This window comes from Priapulus caudatus, unplaced genomic scaffold (genome assembly GCF_000485595.1).
Source record: "Priapulus caudatus unplaced genomic scaffold, Priapulus_caudatus-5.0.1 Scaffold343, whole genome shotgun sequence".
NCBI classification, from domain to species: domain Eukaryota; kingdom Metazoa; phylum Priapulida; class Priapulimorpha; order Priapulimorphida; family Priapulidae; genus Priapulus; species Priapulus caudatus.
In genome coordinates, this window is record NW_014577404.1 from 191,602 (window position 1) to 199,539 (window position 7,938).

Genomic DNA, 7,938 nt, shown 5'->3' on the forward strand with positions numbered 1-7,938 from the left:
AAACTATCACGGAGATATTCTCAATCATACGCAACTCACAACCATAGCATCTATACATTGCTATTATCATTAGTCCGAACGTAGTGAGCAGACACATGTATACTCATCACAGAGACAACAAAAGCGCATACAACTAGCTGTTGCAGCCAGGCAATGTGGAGAGGACTTGACATGTAGCATGCGTGTCTGTCTGCATCAGTTGAAGCTTCACAGCTTTCACATTTGAGCATGCATGATGAGCTATCGCAAGCTGCAACATAGTGCCGCGGATCAACGATAGTAATATGACCGCTCATGAAATGTGAATGTTCGGACTTACGTACGCTAGAGTTAGAAGATAACACAACTTCTAATCTGCTGGTTCTTTACATCTTTATGCTAGTGAATCAACGCCCAATATACATGAGTGCATCTAACGTTGATCGCGAATCACTATCATCCTGTGCGAGTTGACTCATCCCTACTTTGCCACATTGCAGTTTAAAGAACACATCACATTGACAAGGCACAGCCACCATTGTACTTGGTATCGGACTCAATATCAACACATCAGTCTCTTTTCATATCCGATACAACAGGAGAGGGACTATGCCATGTTCAGACCATAAATAATCACCAGAACGACGTTAGCGGACATAGGAGAAGAAATGAATTACAACAATTATTACTAGTGAGATAAAAAAATCGCGTGTGCAGTGTTAAAAAAGAATTCCTCTACTATACTATTAGCTTTATGAGAATGAGTGTGATAGTCACACCAAGGTTCTTTTTGTCACCCATGTATTTCATGCAAATTAGTCTTACGTTTCCGTAATTACAGCAGCAAGACTATATTGAGTATTATGTGTACATATTAAAGGCCCTCTCACTACATTCGCCATGTTGCGTTTATTCCATTGTTAATATAGAGTTATTGAGCGTATGTTATCACTTTTCGAGACTACATGTTACGAAAGAATCATCATTGCAAAACATGGCTATTTAATCGTGGTTCACGGGTTCATTCCATTCATCGTCGCCTAGCATAAATGGTCAACAACACCCACACCTGAGGGCAGCCCCAGGGACCAAAATGTGAGGGCCACCGCGCACGGGGGCACGAAGCGTCTAACGGGCGCATGGCGAACCGAGATGCTGATGTGATCTCAACTCACGCGGTACTCATCTTACACGATAATCGCTCATTCTGCTGCCGACACGCGCACAGGTAAGCGCACAGAAACCCTGCACACGCGAGGTGGAGCCCCCGAGACCAAAATAGCAAACAGACAATATACTTTAATGCAGGTTCGAAGAATGCGAGACCGCGAAACCATCTATACAGCGAAACTTATCTTACACGCCCCTTCACTGTCACTACACGGCACAAGGATTGCCTGTTGCTAGACGGTGCATGAATAGAGAAACGCACAGTGCTGCCCACACGAGCAGAGCAAGGGCATAACTCACAGGCGTCCAGCGAGCAGCTAAGCGCACTCAGATCACACGGCTCGACATGACCATTTATGAAAATCCTCAATGCGCGTCTATGACTAAATTATCGAATAGAAAATCTATCAAGCCTCCTCAGAAGCTAATTGAAACTCAACACCCAGGCGAGAAAGCACATTCAAAAACTCACTCAGCCTGCCTAGATACATTGCTATACCAATGCATCACGCGAACGATGAAGTGAAAGAACAATTAAACGAAACGCTAACTGAAGCTGTGAGATACAGAACTATCGATATATGACTTTTATGCGCTGCTTTTCACATGGTGACGTATTTTAATACAACGTCACTCACTTGGGGGGGGTTTTTTGACAGACGATGCTGATCTAGGCAAGTGAGATGCTACGGCTGGCACCACTGTCTGGAGCGCGCCATCGCGTGCATTGTTGTGATGCATAGTGGCACTTCTCGTCATCGTTAACGCATCCTTGCTGGTGAAACGCTGGTCGAGTTATCACGCTCGCAGAAGCCTGAGAGACCGTTGCTGCGGAAAACGCACGCGCGGCAACAATCATCACGTGAACGGCAATGCGTTCAAGATGAATGGCGTAATGACGGCAAGCCATTTTTTAATGCAAATTTTAGAAGGCATTAAATTTTATGGTGACGATAGTAAATGCCAGCGAATGTTGGCAGGATTGTATTTCACTCACTCGTCCTTCATAGAGTTTAATTACAGTTATTGGCAGGTTTGTCAGTTTATTTTAGAACGAACGAGAAGTCTGTGTAATAGGGTATTTATATACGCCCGATGTGATTGTGATTGTGGGTGGTTGCCATGGTGATGAGTGGGTAGACATTGTAAATTGTGCTTATTTGTGTACGCCAATTCATGACGTCTTGGTAAAGCCATGTCTTTATTATGGTAGTCGTAAACATAAAGTACTACATGTCATAAACTTTATATCGGTCTTGCTTTTAATGTGTGGCCTAAACACCGTATTTCTTGTGGCACTTCCGCAGTTTCTTTTCTAAGAAGTAAGTTTTAAACATTCCTCCTGTAGCCAGTTCTCTTTCTAAAGATATGGCGTGCGCGGAGTGTTTGTGTAACGTGGCACATACGGTGCGCGCGTGTGATGTGTGCAGGCGTGCTTAGGGAGTACGCACTTTCCTTGGCTAACCACTACATCACAAACGACTTTTCTCTGGCACCTCTTTCTCCCCGACCTCCCATGATTGCCACGGTATAGTAGTGTATTTAAGTGAACATTCACCGTGGTGTAGTCACACGTGGATGAACGATAGAGACGCAATATCGCACGACACGACACTCCACCAGCTTATTTTCCATGGACGCCACCGCCCACTCATTTTGTTGGTGACTCTCATCCTGGTATAACTAGAGAGACTAACAGAGTTACCATAGGCGGTGTGTTTTCAGTGACACGATCTCTCTTCCCGTTAACACTACTACCTTCCGGCTGCTGTATTTTCTTTCCCTCTCGGTTCGTTATGCTCAAGTTGGCAACTCATTTCTCATACTCGGCCAAGGATTTCATTGACTTGTGTTTTCCTTACCAATCACTTATATCTAGGGCGACAGTTGAAGCTTATGTCCTCACTAGTGACATCTGAAATCACGCGCGCTCCCGCGGCATATGGTGAATTTGCGTTATTTGTAAACTACAGTTTTATTCTGCCAAGCGAGTAAATAGCGCAGCGCATGACTGAGCCCACAGAGGTTGGCCAATAAGAAGCGCATACCAAGTGTTTATTCAGGCGTCATATAACAATATATATATATACTATATAATAGTATATATATATATATATATATATATATATAATATGTCTGTATATATAGTCACGTATGAGAAAAACGCAGATACACCGGGAGGGATTCGTTTTGTACGCCTGCTTAGATATCCGTTACAGAGAAGTGAGTGTAGGAATTGACTTTGCCAGCGACAGAGTCGATATGAGTGCAATTAAAGACTACGGGAAAGTTTTCAAGTACTATGATAAATTTAGGTATGAAGCTAGATATATAAATGTTGTGCAATAATATATTGTCTATATATATATATATATATATATATATTATATATATATGATATATATAATTATATATATATATATTATCACAACGGTATTCGCACAACGCCTTCTGTTTGTCAAAAAACAATTGTATTCGTAATAATATACCTACCATAAAATACCGTAAATTTATATACGTAATTTCAGGAGGAATGAAAACAATTAAATTTGTATTTATTTGTATTTACTCATAAAGCAATTTTTTATCGTAATTTTGTTCAATATCAATTGGTTTTCATTCACTCGTTGTAATTTATATAATATTATTATCACTTTACTCGCGGAAATGAAAGGAAACCTTGCCTCTTACGTATCCTTTCAAAAAACAGTGAATAGGTTTTTTTTATTTCAAAATGCGTGCTCAATTGTCGAAAATAACATAAGTCAATAACATTTATGTAGAAAATTGCAGCAGTTTCCAACCATTGGGAAATGTTGTTATTACAATAATCCGTGAGCTCTAGCATTTGGTGGTTGTAGTGAACTGGAATGGGGTATGCTCAGCCCCACTACCATGGCGGGGGCGCAAGTATACTTCCAGAAAACGCGATATAGCCGGTCTGCTGACCAATATTTTTTAGTTCCGTGAACAGGTAGGCTCGTTAATATTGTTAGGTAACTTTGCATGAAACCATTGTGCAATTGTCTACAGCCTTATAAGACTGAGTTTTACATTTGCGGGTTGTCTGGTGAAAAAAACAGTGAAATATATGCTGAAGTGAAAATCACGCACACACAAATCGCACGTGATTTAACAGCGTCAAAAACTTGCGACAACTTTCATTATTTTATTTGCACAAAAATTACTATGCATTTTCTGGAAGAGCGTGCCACCGGACCCTCTTAACAAGGAACGTACGAAAGTTTAGCAAGTGCACGGGGATTAAACTTATGTGATAGCTTTTTTATAATTTGGCCTCCATATGTACATGTATATCATTTTCAGACAGCCAATTAGGGGCAGAAACCGAATGTGAGAGCGTTATGGCGACTGGGAAACCATTAAAAGACGTTCATATAGCGACATTGGTAAGCAAGACTAGGCAATAGAAAGTAATATAAATGGTACAATACACTTGCTCGTACTAAATATAGATTACATGCTAATTAACATCGTGTATATATATATATATATATGTGTGTGTGTGTGTGTGTGTGTGTGTGGTGTGTGTGTGTGGTGTGTGTGCTGTGTGTGTGTGTGTGTGTGTCGTGTGTGTGTAGGTGCTGCGGCGTGCGTGGCGTGCATGCGTGCGTGTGTGTGTGTGCGCGCGTGTTGTGCGCGCGTGTGGTGTGCGTGCGCTGTCGTGTGCGTGCGTGCGGTGTGCGTGTGCGTGTTGTGTGTACGATATGTTACATGTATACATCAAGTATATATATACCTAACATATCAAAGTTTGTAACCATTATGCACGTCTTTGATGTAGGCTGTGGGTACTGGAAACTACACTAAGTATTTCCTGGATAATGGCGTTGGCAAGGTGTCCATGTTTGACGCGAGCGAGGAAATGCTGAGCTACGCTAGAACCAAGGTTGCCGACTACGTCGCGGCTGGGCCGTGCCGCACTGTGAGCAACTACAGCTTCCAACCCTCTACCGCAAGGAGAGCAGTTACGACGCCATCTTGCATGAATTTCGTGATGCATCACCTAGGCTCTTCCGCTGACGACGCCGTCGCGGAAACATCCCTAAGCTACGCTGGCGCTACGCAATGCCCACGAAGCTCTAATTGGGAGGCGCGGCCTATTCATGATGAGCACATGCTTGCGACCGCAAATCGCAAACAGCATGTGGTATCACGCGCTCATTGATGATATATATGGTTTATTCACGGTCCCAATCATGCATCTGGCGTATGGAAACTACGGCTTGTTAAGAGAGACACTGAAGGGTGTTGGGTTCGCCTGCATCGAAGCCATAGTTCCTCTTCATGAAACTCAGATGAAGCCATCCACTATTATAACATCAATTCGTTGCGGTGACCCAGATTTTTTACTAACTGATTCTACGTTTACTTTATGTAGACGCAGAAGCGAGAAAGATGGGTTTAACTTTCCAGACGCGCTTTACCAGAAACTGCGCGATCTGGAAGATCATAACAACCAGGGAATTTATGGAGAAGCGAGAGGAGTTGGGAAATCATGCGGAAGCGCGACCGTCATCATTGCCGGCGAAGCCATAAACCTCCCAGAATAATATTTATAGCCCGATGTTTACACAGCTTATTTCAGATAGTTGCAAATGCATATGTGTACACTTACAAACAAAAAACACACACACACACTACCCGCACGCCCGCGGCGTGAGGGAGGGCAGTAACAAGTTTGGTTATGCAAAAACGGCAATAGCCAGTTAAGCGTCCTTTACATATAACACCAGGAGTGAATAATAATAGACCATTATTATTCACTCCTGATAACACTATTACCATTTTGTTTTTTTACATTCAAACTAAAAAATATAGAGATATAAAGTATCCGGTAATACTAGTTTACTATCATATATATATTAACTATACTGTACGTAGTTCTACATCAGTTTTGTGTGAAAGCAAGTTGATATACAGTGACACAAACAGTGGAAGTTTAATAAAGGAATAGTTTTTGTGAATGTGTGTTCATATTATTTTCAGTTTTTACTGACTCTGGCCCTAAGTGCCTGTGGTTGTCTCGATAGATTCTGTTCGCTGCGTGATAACGATCTGCTATCGGTAACAAACTCCTCTAGACGTTTTCGCTTAGAGATGTAGATAGAGACAACTGCACAGTGCTTTCATGAGCTTTAGGCGTTCGTGTAGACTGTAGAGGAAACCGGCTCTACTTGCTACAGAATATAGCATATTTCCTTGGAGCCACTGATACATGAGCCTTGTTATCAATATTATAGCTTCTGTAGTATGAAGACACAAGCCATGGTGATGAAGTGGCAGACATTGTAAATTTGTGCTTATTTTGTGTACGCAAATTATGACGTTTGGTAAAGCCATGTCTTTAATTAATGGTACTCGTAAAATAAAGCACTAATGTATGAAACTTTTATCGGTCTTGCTTTTAATGTGTGGCTAACACGTATTTTTTGTGCACTTCCGCAGTTTCTTTTTTCTAAGAAGTAAGTTTTAAACATTCCTCCTGTAGGCAGTTCTCTTCTAAGAATATATGCGCTGCGCGAGTGTTTGTGTAAACGTGCACATACGTGCGCGTGTGCATGTGTGCAGAGCGTGCTTAGGGAGTACGCACTTTCTTGGCTAACACTAACACACAAATCGACTTTCTCTTGCACTCTCTTTTCTCCCCGACCCCTCTGATTCGCCACGGTATAGTAGTGTATTTAAGTGAACATTCACCGTGGGTGTAGTCACACGTGGATGAACGATACGAGACGCAATACGCACGACACGACACTCACCAGCTATTTTCCTGGACGCCCACCGCCACTATTTGTTGGTGACTCTCATCCTGGTTAACATAGAGAGATAACAGGTTACCATAGGCGGGTGTTTTCAGTGACACGATCTCTCTTTCCCGTTAACACTACTACCTTCCTGCTGTATTCTTTCCCTCTCGTCGTTTGTAGCACTCATTTCTCCATACTCGGGATTTCCAAGATTTCATTGACTTTGTGTTTTTCCTTATCCAATCACTTTATCTAGGGCGACAGTTGGAAGCTTAATGTCCTCATATAGTGACATCTGAAAGTCACCGCGCTCCCCCGCATATGTGAATTTGCGTTATTTGTAATCTACAGTTTTATTCTGGCCAAGCGAGTAAATAGCGCAGCGCATGACTGAGCCCACAGAGGTTGGCCAATAAGAAGCGCATACCAAGTGTTTATTCAGGCGTCATATATATATATATATATATATATTATATATAAAAATATATATATATATATATATATTATTATATATAATATGTCTGTATATATAGTCACGTATGAAGAAAAACGCAGATAACCCGGGAGGGTTCGTTTTGTACGGCCTGCTTAGATATACGTTACAGAGAAGTGAGTGTAGGAATTGACTTCGCCAGCGACAGAGTCGATATGAGTGCAATTGAAGACTACCGGAAAGTTTTCAAGTACTATGATGAATTTAGGTATGAAGCTAATATATAAATGTGTGCATATAATATATATGTATATATATATATATATATATATATATATATATATATATTATACACAACCGTGTCGGCATAACGCCTTCTGTTGTCAAAAAAATTGTATTCGTAATAATATGCCTACCATAAAATATAACTGCAGGAATCGCTATAATGCAGTGCTCGTGGCCCAAGTTACTGGTTGCGTCATAGCCATGTAACTGCAGGAATCGCTATAATGCAGTGCTCGTGGCCCAAGTTACTGGTTGCGTCATAGCCATGTAACTGCAGGAATCGCTATAATGCAGTGCTCG